Below are 20010 nucleotides of genomic sequence, written 5' to 3'. Positions count from 1 at the left end.
AGAGGATGGATCCAAAGGGCACAGGTAAGTGAAAGCACATTGGAAAATATAAAGCACTAGTCATGCAAGATATTATTACCATTATTATTATTAAGTGCCTAAATTGCAATTTTGACTCTGTCACATTCCTGCTCAGTGACCCCCAGTACCTCCAATCTCTCACCCACCCTCCCACTCCCACCCCTCTTCCACTTTCAACAGTGTTTCCCAAAGCTTGACTATATGAATTGGTGATCAGTCTCATGGACATTTCTGTATTTCAGCTGGGTTTTTTCTACCTAGTAGGCACTCTAATTTTGCTCCAAGGGAACTTCTCCTCACCCCAATCTTGGACCATGTGCTCTGGGTGAAGCTGATTCTGCCCCAGAATCCCAGATAGAGAGCTTAGCTAAGCCAGTGAGCATCCTGCCTTCTCCTAGCCAATGGACATGGTCCCTGGGCTTCCCTAAGCCATGATTAGGCCAGTCCAATCAGAATGAGCCTCAACACTTCTGCAGGGAAGACCGGAGCAAAGATGGCCACACTCATCTGCTGGGTCAGCCAGGCAGCAAACAGCCCTAGGAGGTGGCAGCAGTCACCTTTAACAATAAGCAAAGCCTCTTAGAATGAAGCCAGCAAACCCACAGCAAACAAAGACATGAAAATATCTGATCCCTGGGGGCATTCTCCAACTGCTGAGTCATGCCTCACTTGATACCGGCACTACCCAGCACTAACTATAATCAGGAAGATGCGATCGGGCATCTTAACACTGAATGTGACTTCTCTGAGTTTCTCCTCCTAGAAAACAGAGTTTTAAAAGTTCACTGCTTCCTTATAATAATGCTTTGAAAAAGAAGTAAAATTTAAACCCATATTCAGCTAATGCTTACAGAGCAATGAGATCAAATTGATAAAAAACAATGTTGAGCTCTTTGCAAGTAAAGGGTCTTATTAATTCAAAATATTACTGTAAGTAGAATTACTGTTGATTTGATTACTCATCTTCTAGTTCAGCTGCAGGTCTGCAGTGTTGTTGAAATATGAAGTTAATGCATGGAAAAATGGTTTATTTTCTACAAAATAAGTATCCAAGGGGAAAAGGTAAAGTCCGTGTGATCTAGGAAAAGCAACCTTAAGATGTACTTTATTGTTAAAATTCCAGCCTGACTATTCTATCTAAATCTTTCAAAAATGTTTCTGACTCTACAATTTTGGTAAGATCCAGGTTAACGCAAGCTTGTCAGAATTGCTTTCTTCGGAAGTAAGCAGTTAGATCAGGAAATAAACCACAAAAATTCCTTAATTGCTAGTCATCTAAGTAAGGTCTTATACTTTGGCTGAAGAAAATAAACCAAAGGAAAGAAATACCTAGCAATCTTTTTCTGGGTATTTATTTTCCATACAAACTAAAAAAAAAAAAACCACTCTAGCTGGCAAAGGGGTCAAAAGAATAGAAAGGAGATGGCTCTTCAAACCTTCCTTTCTAGGTAGAATTAGCCATTTAAGCTTTGTCCACATTAGCATTAAGCCAGCAAGGCTGGGGAGTGACTTAATTCATATCACTTTTCCCATTTGTTTACTTACTATTAATCCTGGGTATTTTAGGAATTGGTTTGAACCAAACTGTATTGGAATTGCCTCCAGAGAGGCTAAACCATGCCTCAGGATCATCTTAAAACTATTTTTTATAATAATTTATAGAGTATTTAAAATTTTTAATGAATTCACTTACAATGAATTTATAATTCCCATTTACAGAATGTCAATGTACATTGGACGATTGACCATGGGCCATCTCTCATGTGAGCTCTTGGTATGGACACAGCTGTCTAGCTAGACAGGATCAATCTTTCAGAGAATTTCAGATAAGTAATTTGTACTTGATGAGTTTAAATGGTTTAGACACAATCGTCAACAAGATCAACCAGTTAACCAGTAGAGGCTAAGTGACAATAACGAAGTTACCACTTGTCACTTCCTGTGAGTTATGCTAAGAAGGTAAAAAATATACTTTCTATTTCTCATAACCACTCTGCAAGGTAAATTATATTAAACTGATTTTACAGAAGAAATTGAGGATTAGAGGGGTTAAAGGACTTTCCAAAGTATTAAGGCTTGAATTAGAATGTCCTTACACAGCAGGAGCAATACAGCTTTATAGCTATCCCTTCCCGTAGAGCCAATGCACAGAATATAGCTTGCTATTGGCTTTTCTGTTTGCCAGGGCTTGTTTCTTTGTTTTCTTTTTATAATGTGTATACTAGCGTGCATTTAGATCCATGAAAAAATTAGCCTAGGAATTCACTGTTGGTATAGAATTTGAAATTATATAGATTTTCAAGCATAACTCTGAAGGAATTATTGATGAACCTGAGATTTTCTTCAGATAAAGCTTCCAGGATGAATATTGACATTCTGTAAATGGGAATTATAAATTCATTATAAGTCATGGCACACGTGACAGAAATGAGGCACAGGGGAGAATGCACACCCCTTTGCTAGCCATGGTGCCCCTCAGCTGCAGAGGTGAAGTTTGAGTGGCTCAAGAAGGTCATAGGAGTCCCCGGGTCTGTGCAGCTGCTCCTCGGGGATGGAGCATATGCCCACTGGCCACAGGTGTTCCATGACAGCAGCTGGCCACTGGGTATAGGATATGAGTTCTTAGTTTATGATGCATTAATTCTAGGGTCTATGCATAGTCACTCTGCTTAGAGTGCCGTCCAAGTTTTTGCGGCATTAGAGACCAGCAAGGTCTTGACTTCCTTCCCCACTGAAGGGCTGCCGCTGCTGGGGAAGAACAGTGCTGGGCGGCACGCGCAGTCCACGTGTTAAGGCATCTTCTCCAGCTGAGCACGGACTGATGTCAGGGGTGGAAGTGGACTGAGAAACTTTTGAAGGGTTAGGATGTCAGCATCTTTCAGCTGCTTTCCTTTTCACTAGACTTCCCAAGGCCAGAGCATTCGTCCTTCTCTCTAACTGAGCTGCTCTCACTTAGCTGGTCATCCACAGATAAGCATCAGCCAACGCCAGGGGAAGTCTCTTCCCTATCTCTTTATTTAACTTTGCTCACCTCGGTTTCAATGCCAGGCAAGATTTTCACTGTGAACACTTGAGTATAATTCCTAGCAAAGAGAGCTTCCCGTGTGACTAAGAGTATCTCTGACTCACAATGAGGTATAATTTTTCAATGCCCTTCCTATCAGGACTCTTGGAGATCTGGCATTCATTAGTAAAACGAAGTTTGTCTTATGAATAAAAACCATCAGTAAGTAAATATTATGCAATCTGCTAAAAGAGAGGCCTGGGGAGACAAGTTTATTTTCTAAAACTTTTCAGTCAAGTTAATGGAAAAGGTGACAGCTACAAGTCCCCTGCTGTCATGTTAATTTAAGCTGGGATGGGACATGCCGGAAGTATGAGGGATCTCAGTGACCTTGTGGTCCATCAGCTTGGACACCATGCCCGGAGGAGGACTAGGTGACCTCCTCTGCCGGACTCTGAGGGTGGGGCAGGCGGGAGAGGACCCCGCGGCCTTGACTCCACCCACTGGCTGGAGCGGCTCTGCTTTTACCTCACTTACAGGTTGTGATTCTACATTGCATTTAGTGGCTTGGAAGGGCTTTTGCTGCCGCCCTAGAAAGAACAGAAAATTTGATTTCCACTCACGAGTAGTGTGACACCCTCACTTTATAAGTGAGGCAACTGAGGCCCTGGAAAAATGAGGTGACTTGCCCCAGGGTCTCCCCACTAATGACAGAGGTTTCCTGACTTCATCTATTTCCACCTGACAACGTGATGGATTATTCTGCTTACAAGTCACTTTTCTGTGTATCTGTCTTTTTTTTTATTTATTTATTTTCCAGTTTTATTGAGATAAATTGACCTACAGCACTGTGTAAGTGTAAGATGACTTCCCTACACCGTGACGTGATCACCACAGTAAGTTCCACTAACATCCGTTATCCCATCTAGTGTATGTACCTCAGTCCTAAGCTGCCTGCACCCACCTGACCTCACCAGCTTATACGAAGCATCAATGCACTGAAGGAATCCATGGCTTGGAGGCTCCTCCCTCGTGTCTACAGTACTAAAGTTAATGCAAGGCCTGTGTTCCCAGCGGAATGCACGTGCAGTCATTCACACTCACTGGCAAGAAGGAAAAATGTCCCTTCCACGTCCCTGCACAACGAGTGAATGGCAGTGATACTGTTCACAACGGAACCTGGATCAATGGCCACGAGGGCTTCATATCTCAGAATGTGCTTTGAAAGGACGAACCCTTAAGAGCACAGTCCTTGACAAACTGAGCCCTTTGGACCATTGTCTCTATCCCACCGACTCAGAGGAACTTGTTGCTGGTCCCAGAGCCCCCACACAGCCTTTGTTTATGCCATTTCCTCGTGAACCTGTCTGAGTCTCCAGCCTTAGGTTCCCCGCATCCTGCCTGCCATGGAAGGCCCTTGGCCTCCTGGACCAGGAGTGGTGCCTTCCTGTTCTCACTCCACGTGTACCACTCAGGGCGTTTACCACTTTCTAATAATAATAGAAAAAAAACAATAACAACAGTTAACGCGTATTTAGCACCTACCATGTGCCAGAGACATAGTTCAGAATAACTCTTCTAAATAGGTATGATCCCTATTTTGTACATGAGGAAATGAAGTTCAGTGAGAATAAGAAACTTACCCAAGATCCGCAGACAGTAAATGACAGAACGGCTGTCTGAACCCAGAGCTCTTCAGCCTGCACTATACATTATTGTGCAATGTAAGCGATGCAGACCTTAGGCTGCACGTCATCGTCCCTCTTCTGGGTTGTAAGCTACCTAAAGATATGATCAGTGTCTTATTCCTCTCTTATCACCAGGAGTTTTTGTACAGCTATGACCAGAGTGGGGCCTCACTAAGGAAGGGTCACAGTAAGAGTCAGGGAGACCACGTCCTGCGAACACAAAATCCCTCAGCACTGGAACTGCTGGCTCATGCACAGACGCCTGCCGTCACACTCAGCATTTGGCTCTCTCTGCCGCGTCTGCAGCAGCTTGGCAGTTCTAATATCTGACGGATTAGTGCTGATCTACACTGATTGCTCACACCTGCAATTCAAACTAACCCCTGTTCCGCTTTGTGCAATCAGCCATGCCCAGGTAAGACCATCAGCTTCCCAAATGACAGGCAAACAGAGACCCACCTGACAGGTCTGACCAGACACCTGTGAGATCTGCAAAGTGGGAAGGAAGAGGGGAGGGGAAGGTGGAATCACAAAATTAAAACACCAAATGTAAAGGTAAAGGAATGAGTGCTTCCCCTACTTCTCAGAAAGATTAGAAACTTCGTAGATGGAAAACATCAAAGGTCTCCAGCTAATGAGAGCAGAGCAGTAACTGGGGATGGAATTTTTACAGGCATGAGGATTTGATATTTGTGTTTCTATGCACAGTAAGTAAGCTTCAGTCAGAGAAGTTAGACCTTAGATTAACCAAAGTGCCAAACAGAATTGTGCTTTGATTTCCAGCGCTGCCTCCACCCAGCGGGCTCTAGACACCTTTGCTAACATTGTCCTGATAATCCTCACGGCATCGCCTTCTGGAGGTGAGGGGTTTGGATGGAAAAATGCAGTCCACGCGGGCCTACGACAATTCACACAAGGCATTACAGCAAGGCCAGAAAAATACATGCGTTCTTTTTGATGAAAAGAGTCCAATTTTGTTTTCCATTCTGAATTTCTACTAAGTCTTAGTTTTCAATATGTAATAACTAGCAGCAGATGAATGATACAGATCTACGTATAGGTAGGCATGAATGTATATATGTACATATGTTTCTTTTGTTAATGATCATAGTCACAGAAATAAAAGCCACGTCCCCCTTCATCACAGCACTCATCCCCAGTACCCTTGGTAATAGTGCCTGCTCAAGGGAACAGTAGTTAAGTCCTGAGCGACTGGAATGGTTCCAGTTACAACCATAAATAATCGGATTTTGATTTGTTTCCTTTTCTGGGGAAAAAAATTCTTCTGATTTTTCTAAGTGTCAGATTTTTGCACTATAAGTTTCCCTGAATTTGTTCAAGCTGTACGACTGTTCTTCAAGGCATAAAAGAAGAAATAACAGAAAGACAAAGTTGAAAGCCTTGTTCAAGTTTAAAGGCATTATTTTCCAAATAGAGCCAAATACAAAAGCTATCCATAGCAATTTCTTATGCAATAAATCACTGTTTTTCTTGCTGCTGTTGCTTCTTATTACCTTGAACCAGGGGAATTTTTTTTTTTTAATTCAGGGTTTAGTTTGGGGCTTGATGTGCTTATAAACATATAGGTTCTGACTACTTCTTAGGCCAGTTAGAGGCAGCAGTCCTGGAAGCAGCTTCCATTCCCCCCAAAAAACATTCCACAAACTTTCGCTAAAGATAGAAGGATGCAACAAACAGGATCTTCTCATGTCCTTTTCCCATTTTCCTCTTCAGTGCAGTTATACATCCTTGCTTGTGGTATCTGTACAGTGTTATTATTATATTAGCCAGATAGTCAAAGTTGGCTGGGGGAGATGTATTTGAACTTGAGTGGTTCCAAGTTCCAGTGAGAATGCTAAAGCTTGGCTCTACATGACACACACTCCCTTCTGGCCAAGTCCTGAGCCAACCCGGATGATGTGCAAACATGCTTCGGGGTTGAGGGTTTGCCTCAACCTGAGAGAGTGAAATCTAGGGCTTTCTCCATGGGTAATCACACCAGACAAAACGGTCGGGTGAAACCCCGGAAGACAGAGTCTCCCGTGACTCTCCCCTTTCTCGATGTATCTGTTTCTATTAAGCAGAGGAAGCAAAGAGGCTCAAGGAGCCAAACCACCAGCCTGGCACCATTTGACAGAAGAAGCCACTGGAAACCCAAGCACATCACCTTCCTGCACCCTGTTCTTTTTTTTTTTTTTTTTTTCCTGCCCCTGGGTCCTTTTGAGAAAGGACAACACATAGTTACCAGTTGTTACATGTATTAAGCAACCGTGTGCCAGATTCTGTGACAGATCCCTTACACGTGACCTTTACTTTCAGAAGATGGTATAGGGGAAGGGTTAACCCCTGGTCTTAAGACTGCCTGGGTTAAAATTCCGCTCTACTGCTTCTGCGCTGTTTGACTTTCCATGTCTCAGTTACCTCTTCTGTGATCACAGATCCTTCCTCGTGAGATTTCTGTGAGAATTAAGTGCTGGTAACATGCTCAGTACAGTGTCTGGTAAGTGCTCAATACAAACCGGATGCTGTCGTCATACAGTCCTGGGAGGTAGGTATTGTCAGCACCATGTCATAGGTGAAAAGACAGACTCAAATTGGGTTATTCTGATGGTTCTCAAAGTCTGGTCCCTGGGCACTTGCTAGCCCCACCCAGCACTTACTGAATCAGCAATCTGTGTCTATACATAGCCCTCTAGGGGATTCTAATGCATGCTAAAATCTGAGAACAACTAGATAAATCAGCTTGCCCAATGTTATACAGGTTTTAAGGAATGAAACCAAGACCGTCTGATTTAAAAACCTATGTTCTTTCTACTAAACATGTTGTAAATTCAGTCCCGGACAGGAATCAAGTGCTTTCCCTCATGGCTTTGACCACACATTACTGGGATTACGTCCTCATTTCTCTATATTCCCAAACATGGATTTCTTTTTTGTCAATGCAGCAACCCCTGCCTCAGCTCTGCTATGAAAACTTCATTTCTTTTCCCCCAAACCTATGACTTTTATACAGCAGTAAAATCCTGAGGGTGGCGAGAGCTAGGGTGGAATGTTGTACTGGGACCAGAAAAACTCATTATTTTGGTTGGTGACATTTTCACCCAGAATTATCAAATGTGTGATTAAAACTAGAAATAGAGGTAATTGATGTCTAATTTTTCTTTCTACCTCCAAGACTGAGAAGAGCACAAGAATATGTTCCCTTAAGAATAAGTACAAATAAAATTCAGTCTAAAATGACTACCTAAATGTTAGATTATCCATCCAGTCTAAAAACGACTCTCCAGATGTAAGAAGGGCTGTAATTAACTGCCACTGGTCATCAATAACTAAGCTAAAGCTGCCTGCTGATCTCCTCCCAAAGCCATGACTTTAGAGAGGTAACTATCTCCCTCGAAAAGCTACTGCAGATGTATCTTAGTCCCAGAGTCCAGATACCTTGCCAGTTAATGGAAGCCAAGAGTCTTACCCACTTTATCCTCCTCCTCCACTTGCCACGAACAGCCTTCTTTTGTCAGTAAAGGATTCCTGAATAGAAACGTCTATTCTGTGACCTTACAAAATTCAGATGTGCTCTGTTATGTTCTAGTCTCACAGCGACTGTCCTCAGATTTGAGATGTCCTATTTCCTGTTTAGTTGTTTAAGACTGTCTTCCTTCCAAGCTGATCAATCTCGGGTGCCTGGAGTGAAGGCCATGAGGCCATGTAATATTCAGGCACCAAGAAAACTTCAATAAGCGGTTTAATGTATTTGCAGTGCCCAGAATTAGAACAGCTTCCTTTTTCTTTGATTTGACAGTGATTTTTGTGCTATAATTTACAGTTCTTCCCCCTCTAACAACTTGAGTTAATTTCTACTCTGAAAAAAGACGCAAAGGAGCGAAGGTAAAGCTACGGATTGAGATAGATCTGGGTAGGTAAAGTGCCCTGGTGAAGCAAGGCTGGATCTCTTCGTGGTTGTTGGCAGGGATTGAGGCGTCGCTGGAGGGCGAGCATCCCAGCAGTGGTAGCTAAAGAACTGAAGAATGTGGAGACATGTTCCTCAGTGGTGACAGGTGGAGGGGCTCGGGAGTGGATGACCTCCAAGACATAAGATAAAAGAAGAACCAGAGGCGATGTTGACCAATTAAGTTTCCCCTCCTGCCAGAGCTACTTAATATGCTATATCCTTCCCAGCACCCTGAAAATAAGGCAATTTCTTTGGAATATGCATTACATGTACATGCCTTTATATACATATAACGAAATATTTGTATATGCCATTCAGAGTTGCAAGTATTATTTTTATGTCTTATAGGTAGTTCCTGCGTAAATATATATAATATAACCATCACATTTAGGCATTGACTAAATAATGAGAAGATGGAAAGTGAAAAGTTAAATGTTAACTTTTACATTGGGAAGTCAGTGTTAACCTTCCTGGATCACTATGTAACCTTTAGCATTATTAAAAGTATCTTGCTTCAACCACAGTATATTATTTAAATCTTGTAACTTCCATACCTAGCAGGGTTTTTTCTATTTCTGTTCAGTCACTCATTCATTCAATCAATGCTGTTAACTATGTGCCACATTTTTTTCCTAAGTTTTAAAAACTTGTTTTCACATGTAATTGCTACATAGTTGTATTCAAGGCTTAAATGTAAGTCCACGTTCAATATTTTTCATTGTTTTCAAACATTTTTTAGGTCTTACGACTTTTGGTTGCTGCAGAATGTTCCATTTATCTGCCAGACTGTAACATCATTAAACAATTCTTGGGCATCTAAATGATGCATTGGCATTGGCAGTAACACTGTAATAAACATTTTTGTATATAAAACTCTTCTCTTCCTTTGAATTATTTCTTTACATTAAATTCCTTCAATAAGTCAGGGAACTGAATTGTTTTGAACAGCTATTGCATTCCAAAAGACATGAAGAATTCACACTTTCATCTAAAATGTAAGGATATACCAACTTCCCTAAAATTTTGCAAGTGCTTGAATAGTCACTTTACAAATGTTTATTATTTAAAGCAACACCTCCTTTTTCTTTTAGCTTTGCACTTCTCTGATAACTTGGGAGGTTAAATGTTTTCTCCTGCTTTTCAAAACATGCTTACTACTCTGGAATTATCTACAATAGGGGTGTGCGAAGAGCATCAATGCCAACACTAAACATGGACCAAACACACAGTGAGTATTGGGTTCTGAATTAGGTATGTGTGCAAATATTCCTGTGAAGGTTACAACGGGACCATACTGGGGGGACTGTGATCTGGGAAGTCCATCCAACCTTCGGTTCTTCTTCCACTGACCAGCTGGGAAAACCTGGACCTGAAGTTCAATGTTTAGATGACTGCAATAATGATATGAAACATTCAAGGCTGTAGCGAGAAGTAAACAATTCTGAGGTAGAGACTGTGTCCCTAGGACATAGCATAGTGCCTCATATGCAGTAGGTGCCCAATAAATGTGACCTCAGTCAAGTCTCAATAACACAAGAAGTACTCAGTAAATGGTAAGTTTTACAATAGTTTCCCTGATCTCCTGGGACTAATAACCTGGATGAGACAAAAAGACATGATGATAAAATCATAGTAAGTTCTTCATACAGATATTTACACAGAGGAGGCGTTCAGTATAGAAATAGTCCGTACTGGGAGAATACGAAGGACTCTTGACAGAGGTAGGGGGATAAAAGTAACCACCATGACTTAGTTCATCTGATTAAAACGGGAGTGTCTAGAACAGACAACTCTATGGGGACAGAAAGTATGCTAATGCTTGCACAGGCCTGGAGAAGGCAGGAATTGGAAGTAACTGCTAACAGGCGTGGGGTTCCTTTCTGAGGTGATAAAAATATTCTAAAATTTGATAGTGGTGATGGTTGCACAACTTTGCAAATGTACTAAAAGCCACAAAATTGTACATGGTAAAAAGTGAATTTTTATGGTATATGAATTACACCTAAATAAAAAAATAGGAAGTGTGTTATTTTCTGTGTCTTGTACTTTAGAATCCATGCCAATTAACCAAATTCTGAGGCAAGATTAAATGAGGAATTCATTCAAAATCTCTAATATTCCATTTTTGCAGGTGATTGAGCCCCAAATTCAGAAATTAGGGGACTGGTTGAATAAACTTTGGTACCAGTTGGCCGTGTCATCAAGAAGAAAACGTGGATGTCTCTCGTTATTCTTCCCTACCCTAAATTAGCTACTACTTAGTTACCTTGAACATCAAGGGTATAAAGATTACTGTTGTCAGCTTTCCTGGGTCTGTTTAATGCCAAACAGTGCCTTAGACGCTGTTGAGAGCGTATTCACAACTCATGAGCAGCAGATGACAAAGCCTCACTGCTGCTCACACCAGGGCTGGTTATTCTTGGGGAAGACACAGGAGAGATGCCTTTTAGGGTCCCCTCGCCAAAAGGCAAAAGAAAGTGGGAATACCACCAAACTGTTTGTTTCTACTTTATCATTACTCTTGTTTCTGATGCTGCCCTTTGAGATATCTTGTTATTTTTCTCTTGCCCTTCAAAATGTCTGAACTAACAATTCATTATCGCACAGTTATTTCAGTATCGAATGGGCAAAGAGTGGGTGGGTATCTGTTATATTGTGATTTGTAATAAAAAAAAATACATGTTTGATCTTTGTCCAGTTTCTGGAATTTCCTAAGTGATAAGAATAAAGGTGACTTTTTTGTTATATTAATGAGGTGACTTTTGGACCACAGTTAAAGATGGGACGGGGCTCCATTTCTGGGAAGTGGGAAGTTGGTTGAGGTGGGGCAGAAAACACGTGATTGGAGGAGTTGCAGCTTTTAGTCCCACCTTCTGTCCAGGGGAAGAGAGAGGGGCTGGGGATTGAGTCAATTTACCAATGGCAAGTGATTTAATCAGTCGTGCCTATGTAATGAAGCCTGTGTAAAAACCAAAAGGACAGGGTTCAGACAGCTTCTGGGTGAACATGTGGAGATTTGGGGAGGGTGGTGGGCTCTGAAAGGGCATGGAAGCTCTGTGCCTCCTTCCCCATATCTTGCCCTATATGTCTCTTCCCTCTGGCTGTTCCTGAGTTATATCCCTTTACAACAAACTGGAAATCTACTAAGAAAAACATTTCTCTGAGTTCTGTGAGCCCCTTTAGCAAATTAATTGAACCCAAGGAGGAGGTCATGAGAACCTCTGATTTGTAGCAACCAGTCAATCAGAAGCAAAGGTAGCAACCTGGACTTGCTGCCTGCTCTCTGAAGTAGAGGCCAGTCTTGTGGGACTGAACGCTTAATCTGTGGAATCTGATGCTACCTCTGGGTAGATGGCGTCCAAAATGTATTGAGTTGAGTTATAGGACACCTAGCTATTGTCAGAGAATTGCTTGGTGTCGGGGGGGAAACCCACACTTTGGAACTGGGTGGGGGACTCTTAGGATCATATACCCCAAACAACTACATGTAGTTTAATCTTTATATGATTTGTATTAGCCTGTGTCAAATATAGTTTTTCTGCTAAAAATTCAAGAGACAGTATGAAATATATCCAAATTTATAATAGATAATGTGAGCAATCACATGCAGAACGTAATTGTGTGACTATACACACAGTCACATATATCACACACTGTGTCAAACAACAGATTGCAATGTGTTAAGCATTAACTTATCCTAAAATTGTTCAGTAATAAATGAAAAATGTGGTTTGGCCCCATGCTGTGTGGTTTCTTTTGCCACACGCTCTCCAGCTGTTACCTGCTGGATTGCACTCAGAATACCTGGCTAGATGCTCTCAGAGTTATCAATCAAACACGGGGGAGTTCAAGTCTGGCCTGGGCCAAGAGGAAGTAAAAATGAGTCCTCTGCTATTTTGTCCTGTTTGAAAGTTTAAAAAAAAATCTTAATATATATGGGAAGGAAAACAGCCTTCTACTAAAACAATTGGCGAAACCTACTCAATAATTAATGACTTAAAATGTCAAATAGGCATGCTAGATTTTTTCCCCTTAATGAACTCAAAGAGTTTAATTTTAAATTGCATCTGTCAAAGGGGAATAAACACAGCAAACACATTTGTACTCAGTTGAATCTGAGGGTTGGTGGAGAGTCAAAAGTAATGGAGAAAATAAATCCACATTGCCTTGTTTCCCTTTTATTGTAGGCCATAGATTACAGTGAGTGGTTCTTTTGCCGGAAGTTTCTTTCAACTCTTGCTACCTAACAAAAGGAAGCTTATCCTTAAGGAGTCAAGATCTGGGAAAGAAGGTTAATCTGCTCCGATCAAGATCCTCTCCCCATTTTATTCTCATTTTTGTATCTTTAAACTCTTCCGAGCTGTATTTCTCCCTGCCCAAACATGGTAAAGATGAAATGGCCTTTTAAGATTAGAACACTCTGGAAGCCAGGGGAGTGACGTAAGGCATTGGTTCCAGGAGTGAACAGATGAGGTTCTTAGGAGGAGGTTATCCTGAATTTGTGCTCTTCCAAAACAGTCATTTCTCCTAGGAAAACCTGGTGCTTGCGTGGAGAGAGACCACCCCTGTCTTCCTCCTCCTGGTCTTTCTCTTCCATCCTCCGCCCCACAGCTCAAAAGGGCGGCTGGGGAAAGAATTCAAGGAAGGGAAAGCCCTCAGAGTAAGAAAATGCTTACAGAAAACCTTCATCTGATGTGGCTGAGTTTCTATAGTGGAAGAGAAAAACAAACAAACAAATTGCCCTGTGGCATCAAAGAACCCAGGATTTAAAAACTGGCTTATTCAAGAATAAACAAATGGGACCTAATGAAACTTATAAGCTTCTGCACAGCAAAGGGAACCATAAGCAAAACAAGAAGACAACCCACAGAATGGGAGAAAATTTTTGCAAATGAAACCGACAAAGGCTTGATCTCCAGAATATATAAGCAGCTCATACGACTCAATAAGAAAAAAATAAACAACCCAATCCAAAAATGGACAGAAGACCTAAACAAGCAACTCTCCAAGGAAGACATACAAATGATCAAAAGGCACATGAAAAAATGCTCAATATCACTAATTATCAGAGAAATGCAAATCAAAAGTACAACGAGGTATCACCTCACACCAGTCAGAATGGCCATCATTCAAAAATCCACAAATGACAAATGCTGGAGAGGCTGTGGAGAAAGGGGAACCCTCCTACACTGCTGGTGGGAATGCAGTTTGGTGCAGCCACTGTGGAAAACAGTGTGGAGATTCCTCAAAAGACTAGGAATAGACTTACCATATGACCCAGGAATCCTACTCCTGGGCATATATCCAGAAGGAACCCTACTTCAAAAAGACACCTGCACCCCAATGTTCATAGCAGCACTATCTACAATAGCCAAAACATGGAAACAGCCTAAATGTCCATCAACAGGTGACTGGATAAAGAAGATGTGCTATATTTATACAATGGAATACTACTCAGCCATAAAACCGACAACATAACGTCATTTGCAGCAACATGGATGCTCCTGGAGAATGTCATTCTAAGCGAAGTAAGCCAGAAAGAGAAAGAAAAATACCATATGAGATCGCTCATATGTGGAATCTAAACAAACAAAAACAAAAACAAACAAACAAACAAAAACAAAGCATAAATACAGGACAGAAATAGACTCATAGACAGAGAATACAGACTTGTGGTTGCCAGGGGGGCGGAGGGTGGGAAGGGATACACTGGGATTTCAAAATTGTAGAATAGATAAACAAGATTATACTGTATAGCACAGAGAAATATACACAAGACGTTATGGTAGCTCACAGAGAAAAAAATGTGACAATGAGTGTGTATATGTCCATGTATGACTGAAAAATTGTGCTGAACACTGGAATTTGACACAACATTGTAAAATGATTATAAATCAATAAAAAGACTGTAAATTAAAAAAAAGTGACAGTCACAACTACATGTATAACACAATAGGGACTGTTTTATGTGATTAAATACATTAGCTCTTTAAAAAAAATAAATAAAAAATAAAAACTGGCTTATTCACTCTTGAAGAGATTACTTAACCCTGTAGGCCTCAGTTTCCTGATCTATTAAATGGGTATAAAACATTTGCTATTGCTGATTTTCTGTGAGGAAAGTATATGACACAGGATAAGTGCTTAGTAAACACTGCACCCTTCCTGTGTGTGCTGGGTGTGTGTAAGTGTTGGGGCAAGGGGGTACCTAGGTGGGTGAATGAATGCCTCTAGCCTCTGCACAGGTGAAGTGCCAAATGAGTGTGCTGGTGACCCCAAAAGCAGTTACAGTCCTTGAGGCACACTTTTTGAAGGAGGATGCAAGATCTCGATTAAAAATGTCAGGTGGCGGCAGCTTGTTTAGGGATCACTCCATAATACTCTGAGGACTTCCTTTAAATCAGGACATCGTAGAAATACTAGCAAGTTTTTTAGATGAATCAATTTCACAGTGTAGAACAAATTGTATGAAATTTTGAAATACACTTAGCTATAATTAGGTGTGTAATAATATATAATATGTATTTTCCAATTATAATGCAGCCTTTACTGATACAAAGATGGCAAAAATGAAATGAAGTGAAAAACTACATAACAAGGAGATGAAAGTAGAACGAAATGCAAATTAGATTAGAACAGCATTCCCAGCCACATTTAAGTTAGAGAACTGTACAGTTTCCAGTTTGAAGCCCCCTCGATGATCATGCAATCTAGCCAAACATCCAAAGCATATTATCCCTTTAAACGCACATGAGAATTAGGGTCACTTCCAGTTTCTCATTTCGCAGATCAATTTTTTTAAGTATTTTATTCAGATTTAGTACGTCTATCCACACATAAAGATACATTTATATGAATATTTATGCACATTATGCCCTTTCAATCCCCTTTTTCCCTCTTACACTCTGGCCCGCTCCTGCCCTCTTCCACCCACAACAGCAGCGCCCAGCAAAGCAACCCTCATTAACATCTTCACATAGACCTCTTCATAGGTTTCTCCAGGCTTGCTTAAATAGTCCCAGACGACAGATACACACACATACACACACATTCATACACGGGGCTTTTTTCCTTTCCATTATTTGTTTTACAGAAATGGAAACATCTTCACACAATATCCAAGAATGGTCTATACAGATTTGGTTCAACTTTTTTTAAAGGATTTTTAAAAATTATTTGTTTATTTTGGGGGCAGGAGGTCATTAGGTCTATTTATTTATTATCAGTTGTTGTTGTTGTTGTTTTACATCGAGGTCCTGGGGATTGAACCCAGGAGACTAAGCATGTGCTCTACCACTGAGCTATACCCTCCCCCCAGATTCAGCTCAATCTTTATCTACCTTCTACGTCTAAAATGAAGTTTTATAATGTTTGACCTATGACCAGAAAAGTAAGCTAATGCACTTTAAAAATATTTTCAAAAGCAAAGATGAAATAAATGGATTTTATAGGGCAGTCTTTAGTTAACTTGGTGATTTGCACATAGCATTTTTTCAGTAACACCTTGTCTTTGAAACCAATTCTAGTTTTTACTAAGCTCATGTTTTTCTCTTTGGTACCTGCTGTTTGAAGTACTGCTCTGTCTCCAAGGGTGAATTTTCAGAGGCTTCTGGGTAAAAGTTTTGGCCAAGACGGGTATATGTTCTAGGGAGAATGGGCACATATACACTGAAAGCCAAAGGAAAGAGTGCAAACAGCATGATGGGTCACTGTCAATGGATGTTTAGTTGTCGAAAAAAATGAGTCAGAGGTTCCACCTCACAGGAGCACACCAACAGCCACTCCTTAATGTCTCCATCACCAAGATTCTTAATGTCTTTGTGGCTTGGTGTGACAGGAAAAGCCCTCAACAAAGTAATGAGGCCTTGAGTCTCCCAGCCCACAGCACAGAGCCTCCCTTCCTCTCCCAGGTTCCCAGTGCCCCAGGGGTCTCATCCTCATTCCCCACTAAAAGTGCTTCAAAGAAAAAACCAGAGGGACACGGTCACACTAAGATGATATTATAAGTGAATAAGAGAGCTTAAACATGATACCTGCCAGGATTGTTTGCCTTCTTATAGAAACCCAAGCATTATTTTTTAAAATATTCCAACAATAAGATTGTTGTCGGAGACAACAGAAACACAGGAAGAGGGCTTTCCCAGTGCTCCTGAATGCACACGGAAGCCCCCATACGAGATGGCCCTCATGTTCCTCCAACTAACGAGGTAAAATTGTTCTTCATCTGCTAGGAAGCTCCAATTCTTATTAAAGAAACCAGGACAGTGCAAGATATACTAGGGAAGACCAGCAGGGTTACACTGAATCTTAAGAGATGCAGTCTCTATAAATAAACCACTGTAGATATGGACTGAGCCTGGAAGCGCCATGGTAGCGATGCGTGCTTAGGATGATGGAAGGAGGGAAGTACTCTATCAATTCAGAAAATCAGAGGACAATTGCATTACATGGAATCACTATTAAGCAAATAAAATGGTTTGAGGGAAAGAAAAAAGAGAGAGAGAGAGATGGCCCTGAGAACCCATTACAAAGAGCACAGGACAGGGACTTAAGGAAACCTGTGGGTTTGGTTACGGCTCGGTCATGTACAAACACAGGGACTTAACAGGTCACTTCTCTTGTCTGGGTCCCAGTTTCCTCATTTGTGAAATAAAGGTCTTGTACTAGATGACTTTAAGTTCACATCCATCTCCAACAACCTGGAATTCTGTGATTACAACAGCCCTTCTAAGTGGACCACATTATCATCTGGACTTAAAAGAGGTTGCAAGCTTGCCACAGTACCATAAAGGACTTTTTGGCAAATCCAGAGTGGAAAGTCTCCTATGCCTAGAACCTCCCCACCCCTCAACTCCCCTCCCTCTTAAGGTGAAGCAACATGGCTTAAGGAAAATTTTAGCTCCGGTTCCATACATGTGTTGATCAATTGCTTGACTTCTCATAAGACTGTCCCATTCGTTCTCAGTTTTGTTTTTTTTTTTAAATCTATAAAACTAAACTCTACACTGATGACAGGGTGATTTTTGTTTTTAACATGGAAAGCAAATCATGCCAGCTCCTGCTCAATTATCTACAAGAGTTTCTCATCACTTACTATAGCAAACACTGCTGGTTGCCAACTCTGCAACCCCTTCTCGCTTCTTTCTATCAGAAGTCCAACTTTGTTCCAGTCTTCTCTACCTGGCCATGTACTTCAGAAGTCGATCGTTCCCCTCCAGGGGGCCAGTCAAGATCAGCGTGAGCCAGCCATGGTGGTTGCATTCCCCTTGCCAGTGAACGGTTTAGAATGGGGCATGTCATGCAATTTTGGCCACTGAGACATGAGGGTGAGTCTGCTGGGGGTGCTTCATAAGAAGGTTTTTCCTCACTCATTAAAAAGACACACATCAAGACAGAAAACAAACAGCCTCTCCTTCTTGTCAGTCATCTTGTGATCGGAAGAAAGACTAGTCTGAGGATAAACCATCATACCAAGGATGGCAGAGCAGAAAAGTGGAAAGAACCTAGGTCCTTAACGATAGAGCTGAGCCACTGAATTCAGCCATCTTGAAATTTCCCTGTCTTTGAGCATATTATATATGCTGATAAATTTTCTTTAGTGTTTAAGCCCTTTGTGTTGTGTGTTGAGGATTTCTGTTCCTTGCAGCTGAACACATACTAATACATCTACAGTGTAAAAGAAGCAGACATTTTCGTTCTTCATGTTCTAACCCCCTCATCTCCATCACCATCCATGAGGCTCTCTAACCACCTTAACCTTTGCCAAAAATACCCTCCCCCAAATTGTCCAATCTAGTAAATACCACTACTCATCCTTCAAGTTCCAACAAAAGTACCTTCTCCTTTTCGAAACCTAGGCTAATCTCCTCGGGCAGACTGCCGTCCTAGTTTCCTACGGCGTCTCTTACATGCTTCCATTATGCTGTAACCACTGGCATGCCCGTCAACCACACTAGACTGTGAACTTCTTGAGGGCAGGGCCTCAGGGGCCTGTTTCTCTTGTATGACCAGCCCCGGAGCACATGCCCGATTCATGGTACACAGTCACTATCTGCCGAGTGACATACCTGACTATCACTCTAGGAACACTGCTCACCCCTAATTTGGAAAGTTTAATTCCTTTTGATCTCAGGGTAGGCCTTGCCCAGCGGGCTGACTCATATTTAGAGCCTGAACTATTGCAATGTCTGAGACAACAGGAAGAGAAATGAGCCTGACTCCACTGGAGCAGTATCAGGATCCTGGCCTCCAGCTCTGCTCCAAAATGAAGACACGCTGAGGCACCCTGGGGGCCATGGGTATCCATCCTGAGACCACCAGAGCAGGCTTAGTTTTCAGAGTGACCTGAACTCTCAAAACAGAAACGTGAAACAAGGAGATTTCAGACCGCAAGTCCAAAATCTAGATCTGTTCAGCTTAAGCTCGTTTATAGGTTGAGAACCTACCCAGTCAAGATCAGACATCATCTTCCGCAGCAGTCTGAACTCTGCTCCTCCTCCCACAGCCCCCAACACACAGCACACACATGTCCGAACACCTAGGAAGTGCATTCATCTTCTTTCTGGAAATACATGCCACTTGTTCTGGTGGCTCTGGTGAGTAACCGTGTAAAAGCCCACATCTGCCCAGATGTGAAACAAAAGACACACACACATACCCCCCCTCCCCCATGGTGCAAATGATAAGCCATTGAGAACTGGAACTGAACGATTCCAGCATTTTCCTATTCAGGCCACTCTTTTGGAAATGTAGTCACGTTTAGTGTGACAGGGGGTGAACAATTACACTAGGGTTAAGATGACTCATTTAAATAGCATAATTCAAATATCCTATTCATCTTGCAATATAATCAAACTCCTGAGGGGCTGCTACACTCCTTGCAGGAAAAAAGAAGTGACAAAGGGGAAAAATGCAGATATATTACAGGGCCTGGTTGGCAAGTACAGAGGCTGAAGGGAGGCAGGGTGAGTGGGCCCCAGCGGACCTCCCAGAGCAAACAGGCAAATCCCCCTCTACTCTTCCCAGACTCCCAGGGCCCCACTGGCCGCTCACTCTGTCTGCCTGAAAAACACATGAATGCTAGGCTGGGGTCACTCCATCATCCAAATGGGCCGAGTACCTACTATGTACTAGCAAGGGGGATGCAAAGACAGGACAAAGTTTCTCCTCCTGAAGGAGCTCCCACAATAATAGGGAAGACGGACAAAACAGTGTGACCAGTGCTAGAACAGAGACGTAGAAAAGACACTCCTGAGGAAACAGGGAATTTTGCTTGAGAATGCAATGCAGGCCTCCCAGGACACGTGTCTAAAATGCCTTGAAAGATGAGCAGAATTCTCTAGATGAGT

This window comes from Vicugna pacos, chromosome 1 (genome assembly GCF_048564905.1).
Source record: "Vicugna pacos chromosome 1, VicPac4, whole genome shotgun sequence".
Taxonomy (NCBI): Eukaryota; Metazoa; Chordata; class Mammalia; order Artiodactyla; family Camelidae; genus Vicugna; species Vicugna pacos.
The sequence above is the reverse complement of the archived record's forward strand: the minus strand, read 5'-3'. Positions refer to the sequence as shown.